This window comes from Neovison vison, chromosome 4, assembly GCF_020171115.1.
Source record: "Neovison vison isolate M4711 chromosome 4, ASM_NN_V1, whole genome shotgun sequence".
NCBI classification, from domain to species: domain Eukaryota; kingdom Metazoa; phylum Chordata; class Mammalia; order Carnivora; family Mustelidae; genus Neogale; species Neogale vison.
In genome coordinates this window covers 164,451,078-164,464,350 of record NC_058094.1, presented here as the reverse complement: position 1 = coordinate 164,464,350, position 13,273 = coordinate 164,451,078, and the positions used below count along the sequence as shown (strand labels likewise).

The following is a 13,273-nucleotide window of genomic DNA, read 5'->3' as shown; positions in this document are numbered from 1 at the left end:
ATAAATACAACACTGTATGCTAACTAACTGGAATTGAAATAAAAACTTTAAAAATGTTTTAGAAAATCTGTCATCATACATACTTTCTCTTTTTGAAATGTATATAAATCTTTTGACATGTATATAAATCTTTTTGAAAACTAGGTCTTTTCTTGGCTTTAAGACAGAACAAAGTCAAAAGACCTTGGTGCCATCTCTCTGAAATGTAAACACCAAGGGAGATAACATCTCTACCTCTCAGTTCTAGGGGAGACTGTAGGAGCCTCACTTTGGTTGTTGCCTTACTTCTAGTTGCAAAACTACCTCCTGTCATGAATGTATGAGTTTGTTCTTCTTCTGGATAAAGCCAATAAACTAACACAGATGGTTACCCAAATTAGTAGGTAAAGTTAGGATGTACTCTGTGCGACAAATGGTGCCCACATGTCCTCTCACTCGAGAACTCTTGATTATCCTGAGAACACGCATACAATGGGTTGTATCTGCTTGACTTTATACAAAAGGGTGAGATTCCTTTCCATCACTGCAGTCACTTGGAGGATTGTTTGTGATGGGTATCACTTTCTGGTTTAATGCATATTCAGTAATAAAACTGTTTGCTTTCTCTACATCATGGAGAGATTTTCTCGGTTCGGAGATTTGTTTTTAGTTGTATTTCCCTTGAATACCCACATCAGTTATTCATTAATTTCACCCTCTTTTCTAAAACAGAAAATCAGGTGTTTCTCAGATGTTTGAAATTTAAGTTACCATGTTTGTTTGTATGGGATTATTAATATTGGATGAAATTTTGACAGCTTATACACTTAGATGAGTAATGGTCTTACTAGTCACTGGGAATTGTCACACATTTGACCTTAAAAAAAAAATCTCCCTTGTCATATAGATCTATTTATTATTTTTACATTTTGCTTATTCAGTTTTTAATTAATTTGCCCTCTCAGCCACACACAGAACTTAAAAGATGTGTGACTAGTTGAGCACAATGCCATATTCAATCAGTTCTTCAACATTCACCATGAACCACAGAAGCAGAGTGTAAGAGAGGCTTTAAAGGGCTCATGTTGAATTAAATTCTTCATATCACCTTGGTGTACAGTTCCCTGTTTTGAATATGTTTAGCATGACTGGACATATACATATGTATATCCAGATAGGTCCAACCATGCTGAAAATATATAACTTCTACAGCCAATGAGTCCTCTTCCTTCTATTGCTTTTTTTTAGTAGCAGTAAGAAAAGACTGAATTTTCCTGGCTAGAACAACACCTGTTTGCCACAAAAGTTGTGCAAGTCCTAAGTCCAAGGTAGGGACTAACACAGATCAGTGTGGAGAAGCTTTGTTACTATGAGGGATAGGCCTTGGGGATGTATTGTGCTAATATGCATTTATTAACTGAATTCCATCTGAAGTTTAATCAGTCTTCAAAGTAAGGAAATGGATTAAATGTCATCTTCTTATGATAGATGATGACAAGACCTTTTTCGTCTCAGACAGATTTTCTACTTTGGCATTTTTTCAGGAAAGATAAGATCCACTTAGAAGCTAGTCTATATACATTTGCACATTTTCTGTATTGAAAAGCTCCATCCTTGTTTTTATAGAAATCTCTTTTTATTAATGTTTAATTGCAATTTGAACAAAATGTTCCTCTTGGCTGCATTTTGGGTCCTGAATATTTTCACTGCGAGGTTTCTGAATACACTGATAGATCAAATTACTATGCGAAGTAATATTGTGCATATGTGTGTGTGAAATAAAATATAACTGGCCAATTTGTGAATTATGATCTAACCTACTCCCTTTTTTATTGTATAGTCCTGCAATGCCTATAACTTTAAACTAATTAGAGATCACTTAAATAATTTTTTGAAATAATTTAGAAGTAACTTTTCATAATTTTTGGGAAGTCTAGTAAATACTCTGCTATGGCATCACAATTATGATCAACATTGAAAAGCCGGTGGAGTATAGTGAGACAACAGGTTTTTTTTTTCCAATTTATTTATTTTCAGAAAAACAGTATTCATTATTTTTTCACCACACCCAGTGCTCCATGCAAGCCGTGCCCTCTATGATACCCACCACCTGGTACCCCAACTTCCCACCTGCCCCGCCACTTCAAACCCCTCAGATTGTTTTTCAGAGTCCATAGTCTCTCATGATTCAACTCCCCTTCCAATTTCCCCCAACTCCCTTCTCCTCTCTAACTCCCCATGTCCTCCATGCTATTTGTTATGCTTCACAAATAAGTGAAACCATATGATAATTGACTCTCTCTGCTTGACTTATTTCACTCAGCATAGTTTTTAAATAAGATTTAAATTTAAATTTTAGTTTTACCATTTATCAGCTGTGAGACTTTAATCTTTCTGAATCTCAATTGATTCATCAATAAATGGGGAAAAATAATACCTATCTTTTTAGAGTATTTATGAAAACCGTATTTATAAAGCATCTATTGTGCCCAGGATGTAGTAGCTGCTTAAAAAAAAAAAGTCAATCTATTAATGTCATTGTTATTTTAGAAGTGGTTGGGATGTACACCATTTCTGATTCTCCATAAAGCAAACCATTCAATTTCAGGATAGCCAAATCTGTAGTTAAAGTCAGTAAAATAGGATTTGGTCAAGGAGCTCTAAAATATTTTAAAATCTTCAAAGAACTAACACAATGCTTCTCAACTTAAATGTGTCTGTGAACCACCTGGAGATTTTGTTTGATGGTGATTCTGATTTAGTAGGTTTGCTTGAAGCTGGAGCTTCTGCATTTCAAACAAGCTCTCAAAGATAGTGATAATGTTGCTGGCCCATGGACTGCACTTGGAGTAAAATGGCTCATGTACTAGGCAAGTTCTTAGGATACTTATTATTGTATACAAGGTAGTTTCCTTTTAAATTGGTACACATACCTCTGAACCTACTTTATTCAGTTACCTACTATTAAAAATAGAACACATTATTTTATATGCCATTCCTTATTTTAAAATTATTTTCTATTTGTCATCCACAAATTGCACAGTTACAGAAACACTAAGATGTACCAAATCCAAATATCCTTGTCAGTTAAATATTTGGTGGTGGGGGGGTGTCCTTCAATTGATTGAATGGTTGACTGATTTTTATCCAGCTTTATTGAGATATGATTGACATATAACATTATGTAAGTTTAAGGTATACAACGTGTTGATTTAATACACATATATGACAAAATGATTACCACCATAGCATTAGTTAACACCTTCAGTTATGTCATGTAATTATCATTTTGTGCACCTGTGTGGTGAGAACATTTAAGGTTTACTCTCTTAGCAACTTTTAAGTATGCAATACAATACTGTTAACTGTAATCATCATGCTGTACGTTAGATCCCCAGGGCCTATTCATCTTATAATTGAACATTTATATTCTTTGACCAATATCTCTCTATTTTCCCCACCCGTCAGGCCCTGGTTAACCACGCTCTGCTTCTATGAATTAAGCTTTTTAGGTTCCATATGTAAGTGAGATCACACTGTATTTGTCTTTGTCTGACTTACTTCGCTTAGCATAATACTGTCAAGGTCTATCTATGTTGTCGGAAATAGCAGGATTTCCTTCTCTATCGTGGCTGAAAATATTTAGTTACATATTTATACCATATTTTCTTTCTTTGTTCTTCCATCAATAGACACTTAGGTTGTTTTTGTATATTGGCTGTTATGAATAATGCTGGAAATAAACATGAGAGTGTAGATTTGAGATAGTAATTTCATTTCCTTTGGATATATACCTAAAAGTGGAACTGCTGAATCATACGGTAGTTCTGTTTGTTTGTTTCTTTCTTTCTTTCTTTTTTTTCTTTCTTAAAGAAACCTCCAAAATGTTTTCTGTAGAGGCTGCACCAATCCCAACCAACAGTACACAAAGGATCTCTTTTCTCCATATCTTGTGAAATACTCGGTCGTTATCTCTTACCTTTTTGAACTAGCCATTCTAACAAATGTCTGGGGAAAGCTCATTGTAGTTTGATCAGCACTTTTCTGATCATTAGTGATGAAGAGCATCTTTTCATGTGTCTGTTGGCCATCTGTATGTCTTTCTTGGAAAAATGTCCATTCAGTTCCTTAGTCCATTCCCAAATGTTTTTTAATCACTTCATATTTGTATAGTTCATGCCTAGCACAGAACCTGGTGGGCAGTAGATGGTCAAGAATTGCATGTTGGTTATCCTGATAGTAATAAGCAGTGTTAGAAGAGTGGTTTTCTACCCTGGCTACAAAAATTGCCTGGGGTTCTTTTAAAACATACCCTTGGTCCTTCCCTAGAACAATTAAATCAGCATCTCTGCCAGTTAGTTTTTGTAGATTTTTAAAACTTCCCAGGTGATTCTAATGAGCAACCAGGACTGAACCAATAAAATGACTATGAGCAAACCTCTAGACATTTTCTTTAAACAGCCTACCAGTGGGTTCCTTCAGGTCACTACATGATTTTCATTATCCTATATCCTGCCTGTGTTCAGCATGAACTTATCCTAGAGACCCTCTGCTGCAAGTGAGCAGAAAATGCTCCATAGGAATTTTAATTTCTTAACCATCACTTGCTATCATGGGGCTATTTTTTATTGTTCCCCCTCTCTCTCTGCTAAGCAGTTTTAAGGAACATTTAAAATTTATTTTATTTTTTTAAAGATTTTATTTATTTATTTGACAGACAGAAATCATCACAGAGAAGCAGGTAGAGAGAGAGGAGGAAGCAGGCTCCCTGCTGAGCAGAGAGCCCGATATGGGGCTCAATCCCAGGACCCTGGGATCATGACCCGAGCCGAAGGCAGAGGCTTTAACCCACTGAGCCACCCAGGCACCCCGTGAAATTTATTTTATTTTTATTGCAAAATAAATACATGCTTAATTTTTTTAAATCAAGTAATAGATTGAAGGAGTTTAAGTAAAAAACTTCCTATCTGCACATCCTTCATATCTACTCCATTCCACAAAACCCAACCGCATTACCTGGTAATTATCCATGCATATACCCCATCATAGATATTCTTACATAAACACACAATACACACAAACATTCAAATTCAGTCAAACTACATTCTGTTGGCAGTTTGCTTGTTCATTTAACAACATATCTTAGAGTTATTTCAATTAGCACATACAGCTTGACCTTCTTCTTTTTAAATGATACATAACATTCCATCATGTGGATACATTATAATTTTTTAACCAGCGTCCTTATTAAGACATGTATAAAATGTTTCCAGTTTGTAAGTACTGTATTAAAATCAATGCCACAATGATCATCCTTACACATGTTTTGCAGTCATATCTGTTAAAAAATGTCTACCAGTTTACCTGCCACTTTAAGCTGCTGTCATTGGCAGTGCCTTCCCATCTACCCTTCTGGATTAGCTGAATATGTCAGTGCCCCTTCTGCCTGCCCAATGTCTTATACCCGAGCCTGTTAATCCCCAACCACAGGCTCAATTGTAGCCCATTTCTTAGATCCATCCTAAGAGAAGACAGAGGAGAAGTAAAGGAGAAATAAGAAAGAAATGCCGATTATGTTCCAGTTATTGCCAAAGTAGTCCTGAAAGCAATTACACAAAATTGCTTTCTATACTCTAACAATTATAGTTATTTTTACCTATTTTTTTTTTAGATGATAAACATGGCCCACAGAAAAGAACTGACCCAGGCTCATTTTGTTCTAAATACCCAATCTTACAGTCTTTATCTCTTTTCCCTTTCTGTGCTGTTCCAGTGGTAAAGGCATTGGGTTCTACTCACTGTGAGTGAGACTGGGGTGACCTTTGAACTCCAATGCCATTTTGTGAACTGTGGCCCCTCTTCTTACCTAGCAGTGTCTCTATTCTGGTAACTGACCTATCTTAGACTCTTTCACTTTTTTTTTTTTTAATATTACAGAAGTGGTGCATATTTATTGAGCCTTTACATTGCACCAGGGATTGAACTAAAAAAAAATGTGTATACACACACACACACACACACACGTATATATACACATGTATACATATACGTGTGTGTGTATATATAAATCCAGCAAGCATGATCTTGGAATAAGAACATCTTCTCTTTGGCAAGCTAGTTTTGTCTTAAAACATGACTGGCCTCTGGAAACAGACTATGATTGGTTTCATCACTGTCCACTCTCTACAATGACAATAATCAATTGTGTTACCATATAATTTAAGTAGCACTTAATTGTGTGACAGCCATACTCTAGAACAAACCATCTGGCTGTATGATGCTTACACCGTAGCCAGAAATGGAACGATTGATGACCATCCCCTCCCACCCTGGGGGAGCCATGAGACAGAGCTCTCTCAGTTTTATTCTTATGCTACCCAAACCCAAATCAACATCTCTGATCAGAACCACATCATTCCTGCTTGAAATGCTACCTCTGTTTGGAGTTATACAACATGACAACCCAATGGCCACAGTCTTGAGAATTTCAAAGAGAAGGGAGTGTGAAGATGAGCTTTGAAAATCTCTTGCTTCTACCTAAAAAGTTCTCATCAAATGTAACTCCCTGGGTTGGGGACTTTGGTGCTATCTTCCTCCTAAGGAAATTCCACCAGAACTAAATATCTAAGTAACTCATGGAGCTTGTGATACTTTATATTCTATGTACCTCATTGTGCCCTTATTCAAATGACCCAGTTGCTGAATATTTATTTATCTTATTCATTCCATTAAGATAGTGTTTGAACCTGTCCTCCCCTCCTCAAATCTTTCTCCCCTCTCATTGGTTTGCCTTCCACAAGCTGCCACAATGGTATTTCCAATAAAAATACTTGACTAGAATTAGAAACTGACATATCATTCCTTACCTATTTTGCCCCCAGATATATCCTAAGAACAATAGGTGTTCAAGAAATATGTTTTTTCACAAATAAAAGAATTAATTAGTGTCAAGAAAAAAATATATATATATTTGGTTTTGTGTATTAATTTGTGATTAAAATATATATATATTTGGTTTTGTGTATTATTTGTGATTAATATAAGCAAGCTTATTGTTCCCCATATATATATATGTTTTAATGTGTTTTTCTTGACACTAATTAATTAAATATATATATATATATTTGGTTTTGTGTATTAATGATTCTTCCCAGGGCCAGCAGGAATGTGGTAAATTGAGCATCTTTAAAATCCTTTTTTTCAGGGATGGGGGAACCCTCCTATACTGTCGGTGGGAATGTAAGCTTGTGCAGCCACTCTGGAGAGCAGTATGGAGGTTCCTCAAAAAGTTGAAAACAGAGCTACCCTGTGACCTAGTAACCGCACTACTGGGTGTTTACCCTAAAGATACAAATATAGTGATCCAAAGGGGCACCTTCACCCCAATGTTCATAGCAGCAATGTCCACAATAGCCCAACTATGGAAAGAGTCTAGATGTCCACCGACAGATGAATGGATAAAGAAGATGTATTTATACACAATGGAATATTATGCAGCCATCAAAAAAGAAATCTCACCATGTGCAATGACTTGGATGGAACTAGAAGGTATTATGCTAAGCAAAATAAGTCAGTCAGAGAAAGACAATTACCATATGATTTCACTGATATGTGGAATTTGAAAAACAAGGCAGAGGGTTGTAAAGGAAAAGAGGAAAAAATGAAACAAGAAGAAACCAGAGAGAGAGACAAACCGTAAGAGACTCTTAATCTCACAAAACAAACTGAGGGTTGCTGGAGTGGAGGGGGGTGGGAGGCACGGAGTGACTAGGTGATGGAGACTGGGGAGAATATGTGTTGTGGTGAGCGCTGTGTATTGTGTAAGCCAGGTTCTGTCACTTAGTAGCTGTGGGAGTCTGGGAATTCACTTGCCCTCTGTGTGCCTCAGTTTACTCACATACAAAATAAGGACAAAAATAGAACCTGCCTTAAAGGGATGTTGTGAGATTTAAGTTAGTTAATATATGGAATGTACTTAGAGCCATGCCTGGATCATAAGATGTGCTAAATAAAGACCCATTCTTGGGCCTTGCTCCTATATCTAAGTTTTTCTTCCAGTACCTCACTTGGTATTCTAAATGTTCTTAGACGAGGTACAAGCCTTCTGCATATCTTTAGGTAAGAAGTTATTAAACTGCCATTTAGCTATAGTGCATGATGTGTGCGTGTTGGCAGGGTGTGAGCAGTATTAATAGGAGGTGACATGACATCTTAGTTTTTGCTAAGTAGGGTTCTTGTTCAGTTAGGTTCCCAACAGGAAGTTACTTTACCCAATAAAGGCACATACTATAAAACCTCCCCTTTGCAAAGAGGAAGAACAACAGTGTTGAACCAGGTCATAGATAGAGACATAGGGAACCAAATTGGATGGACAAACAAATAGAGAAGGGTCAAAATCTCCATTAATAAATGCTAGTAGTAGGGATTTTGTAAAGTGTTGTCCAGAGAAGACATACCTTCTTTGCAGAACTGAAGGTGAACCTTGAACACATGCATTGGAAAAACTAAGCATTTTCTTGCAACAGCGAAATCATCAATATGAGGAAAACAAGATCCAGTACAGTATAGCTTTAGGTAAGACAGCTGAAGACCCACAGCAGAGAAATCCATAAAAGAAACAAAAAGAAAAATTATCTTTTTCATATTAGATCAAGTTTTTACCAGTTCTTTAGGGAAGAGTAATTAAAATTTAATTCTAATAACTAACCCTTGTGAATCATTTAGACTTTTTTTTTCTAGAACATTCCTTTATTATAGCAATATATAAAGCAAACATAACTTTAAATGTTTATTTTATAAACACAACTGTATGTTAGTATAACTGGTGTTAATCAGCTTGCTCAAACTTAGGGGAGTAGTTATATATAATTCTAGAAATTCACTGGCCTTCATAAAAATATGGGATTGAAATGCATGTGTATGTTTTTAAGAGTGTATAAACTTTCACTCTCTGACTTTATTCCCAGTCTCAGCATTTTCACATGTCCTTGGTAAGCTAGCCAAACTCAGGACCTTTTGTTACTAAGAGAACTCAAGATTATGTTTGCCAGAGGAAACATCCTTAAAATTTAATGAACAATGACTGCCGGTCACCAATAGAATTTTTACCTAATCCCTTTTTCCTTTAGGGCAAATGAACTTGCCCTGGGCATTCCGTCCAACCCTTAAAGACTGCATCTCCTTGGAACACCTCCTTTAAAGGCACTTGAGACATCCATTTCCATTTTAATAGTTGGGTGAATACTGTACCCTCTGATCTGAAAGTCTTCAGCCTTGAAGTCATGGATGGTCTCACCTTTTTGAAGGATTTGGAGCTTCAGGAAAGGTGCTGGTGTTCACTGAAGCTGCACTTTTAGAGATTCAACATAATTCAGGCAAATATGTGTATCTTCAAAATATGTATGAAGTCACCTGCCTTCAGGCCTGTGATGTGTGCGATCATAGAGTGGGCCAGGTGTGGAGGGCCAAGTTGAAGGACACAGCCAAAACCATGTCTCCTTCCCTCCAGTACAGCTGGCAGGACAGCTCACCGCTCACCATGGAGATCTGGGAAAGGTATGGCAGGGAGATAGGGCCATAAAAGGAAGTGCTTTTTGATTCCAACCACACAAGATAATTCTTCTGTCCTTGAGTTTGATTTCAACTGTGCGAAACAACTTTTGCAGTTAGTCTACTCCTTAACTTGAATAATCTGAATCCTCATCTTTGTATTCTGCCCCAAAATGCCTTCTCCACTGAGAACCATAAATTGGACCTAAATCCCCTTTTCTCTGTTGGAAAATCCCAGGTTGTCCAAGAAGTCTCAGGAGGCATTGACTTTCCAGATTTTCACTCCCTTAGGAGACAGTTCCTTAGCATTTGTAAAGCCCTTGATAAAACACTGTAGCTCCTCCAAAACACTCTTTCAGAATATATGTGTTGTTATCAGCAGAGGAAATTCATCTCTCAGGCTGTAGTGCACCTGCATGCCAAAGACCCCAGCATGCTGGTGCCAGTGCTCTCATCCTTCTGGAACCTTCAGTGAAGGATGTGCTGGATCTGCCCCAGGTACTGCAGCTTCCCATGTGGTGGAGGCCAAGGGCTCCATACCACACCTCTATGTGGTGCGTGGGGACAGGCATTGCAGCTTGGAGCGGGGGGAGGAGGCATGGATGTGGGGTCCCCCCAAACCAAAGTGTGCAGTGAGGGCTGGTGGGCAAGGTGGTTTGACCCTTCTGTGCACTTCTTTTCCCCTCATTTACTTTTTTCTGAGAAACCTGCTTCCTTGGACGATTACTACATGAACACACATGTGGAGCCTTGATAATGGTATATAGTGTGGCGGGGTAAGCAGAGTTTGACACAAAACAGCCCACACTGAGAATTCTGATGGGTCACATAACCACTTATGTCAGATAGTTTTCAAGAATGACCACACAGTGTCTGTCATCCCACGTGACCTTCTAGAACCTTCCCGTTCTCACATCAGGAGGTGTAACTGAATTATCCTCTAGTTGAAAATGGGTAGATTGTGACTTTCTTGAAACCAAGAATGGGATAGAAATACACTGTGTGACTCAAAAGCTAAGTTAGAACAGGTGATGTAGCTCCCCTTGCTTGCAAGACACTTGTGTTGAAAATCTGAGTCACTGTGTAAACCAGTCCAAGTGTGCTGAGGCTGCCATGCTATGAGGAAGCCCAAACTAGCTCACATGGAGAAGCTCTGAGACTCTCTCTCTCTAGATAGGTAGGTAAGTGGGTTAGGTGGGTAGATAAACTTGAAAGTAGACATCTATTAACTGACCAGATGACAAAAATAATCATGGTAGATACCTTAGTTCATCCTTCTGATAAGCCTATTGATCTGAACTTCTACCTTACCAGTATCTCCACCTTGCACAAAATGGGAGGTCGTCATCTTCCTTCCCCATCTTGGAAATGATAATTTGAAGGGTCCTCAGAAGTTGTTTGCCTCTTTGAAATGTTTTCCAACAGTATAGACCTGAATCAGACCCACCTCCCTGCAGATGCTGCCGTATTTACCAAGAGATTGAGCGATCAGTGTGTTGTCTTTCAGGTAGTTTGCTTCTAGTTGATTTTTCCATAACCACCCTTGTAGATCAATTTATTCACTGGTTTCAGGTTTGGGTACCCCCCCCCGCCCCGTGCTATATATACCATAATCCTTAGCATGTTAACTGAAGCCTTATTGAGCTTAACAAAGTGCTATGGAATATTTGGCAAAGCCGAAGAAGCTGTAATACCTTTGAAACGTGGGCTGACACCATTGATACCTTATTCTGATGACCAGTCCAGTCTGGGTTCCACAGGTACATACAAGTTGCCAGCTTTTCTTGCTATCCTAACCATTTGAATCTCAGTTCTGTACACCTTCCTTGTGACAATGCTTAGCTTTTTCATCAGTAAGCATCCTCCTTTTGAAGCATCTTTTGGGCAAACTTCTTTCTCTTGATGCTTTATCTGCAACTTTGTGAAATTCCTTTGCTTCTCCTTAAAGGTTTCTGGCAAAGCAGGAATCTTCTTTCTCTTCTCTTCCATAATCTTTATGGTTCCAGCCAGAAAAGAGCTATAAACAGATACCCTGATATCAGTGTATCTTGAGAGAAAAAGGGAGACCATCTTTTAGCTGCTCTAGGCCTTAAGTGTTTCAGTTTAGCTGCTATCTAACCACAGCCTTATAAAAGGCCCTAAGAAACAATGGCCCAACTGAACCTTTCTCAAATACCAACTCCATACAATAACATGATTGTTTTATGCCACTAATTATAAAGTGAATTGTTACAATGCAGTAGTAATTTAGGATTAGCATCTTGTGATCTTCAGCAAGTCACTTGATTCCTAGGAGTCTTGGCCTTCTTGACTATGAAATAAGGGTGTGGATAACAACTAAAGAGGGTAAGTATTAAGCTAGTCCACATGATGAACTGCTAGTGGCAAGACCCATCCTCATGTGCATCTACTACTTTATAGCTCCTCTTCACTGCCCCATTTCACTGTGGGTAAGCAATCACTCCTTTCTATTGTTGACATTATGACAAAATTTCAAAACTTTTAGATATTTTGAAATCAACAGACAAAACACTATATGGTTTATATGATGTTAAATAAGCTTCTTCTCACTGGTTCACAGGAGGTAGGGCATGAAGAGTCTTATGGACACGAAAATGTGTTGTTTAGGAGAAGTAATATGTTGAAGCACTGTTAACCACAAAGCATAAATTAGTTCACCAGATTAGTCACCAAACAGAGTTCCAAGGACCTAAGAACAACCCTACAGTTTTAGCTGGAGGTGTAGAGAATTGGGGGGTAGGAATCAGTATGTCTGCAGTGGAATGTAGCTAAGTTGAAGACTGAATTGAAGGTGCTTTCTTTGCCTCTGCTCATTGACCTAGAGGATCACTCCAGTGTCTTAGAGCCTACGACATTTACTAACATTTCTTGTTGACTACCAGTTTGCATAGCTCCTCAGAATGTCCTTGATCTAGACCTGTTGTGGGTACATGTGTTTGTGTGCACATGTGCGCATGCATTGGGGAGGAAAAAATTTTAACTCTACCTTCCTAGTTCTTTGGCTGGTCTACTAATCAAATTAACATAAAATATTAACAAGACCAAACAAATTTAAATATGTATATATGGGTGACCCATAAGATTATGAGACCCAAGGACAAGCTGGGAAGTTGAGGTTTGTATGCCATCTTGAATTACAGAATGGAATTTTAAAGAGGAGGAGGTTTTAAAGGGGAGGAGGATGATTCACAGGACGATAAGGAGAGAGGATGTATGGTAATTATATTTTTGTCCTGTCATACAGATAGGTCATTCAGATAAAAATGTTATCTCTTGGTAATAGCTTTCTTTCTGTGCCAGGCCTCTACCTAAATTCTTTTAAGTAGTTTCAAGGAGAGGTAAAAGTTGTTCCTGAGTCTGCTGGGTCTTGACTGGCTTCAGCTCAAAATGGTTTATGTTTTGGGAAGACTTGTTCTGAACACCTTCAGTGTAAGAAGGGAGGGATAAGGAAAGTACTGTGGTGATAGATACTTAACACACAGCTCTTTTCTTTCTGTAGAAAGAAAAAGCCCTGATTTTCAGCATTTTCTGATTTCCATGGGATAACGGCCAATTTCAGGCTACCAATTTGACATTATTGAGCACAGAATTGGAAGTGCCTGAGTAGTAGCACAATATTATATTGTTTCCATCATACACATATAATAGACATAAATAACTTCAAAAACATAGTTAACAATAAAATATAAGAAGTTAGGGTGCCCGGGCTCAGTTGGTTAAATGT

At 37.9% G+C, this 13,273-nt stretch overlaps 2 pseudogenes; both read right to left on the bottom strand.

The window, feature by feature from the left end:
- Positions 1 to 9,143: 9,143 nt before the first annotated feature.
- On the bottom strand, positions 9,144 to 10,128 carry LOC122905411 (annotated as a pseudogene).
- Positions 10,129 to 10,792: 664 nt separating this feature from the next.
- On the bottom strand, positions 10,793 to 11,529 carry LOC122904038 (annotated as a pseudogene).
- Between the last annotated feature and the right edge of the window lie 1,744 nt (positions 11,530 to 13,273).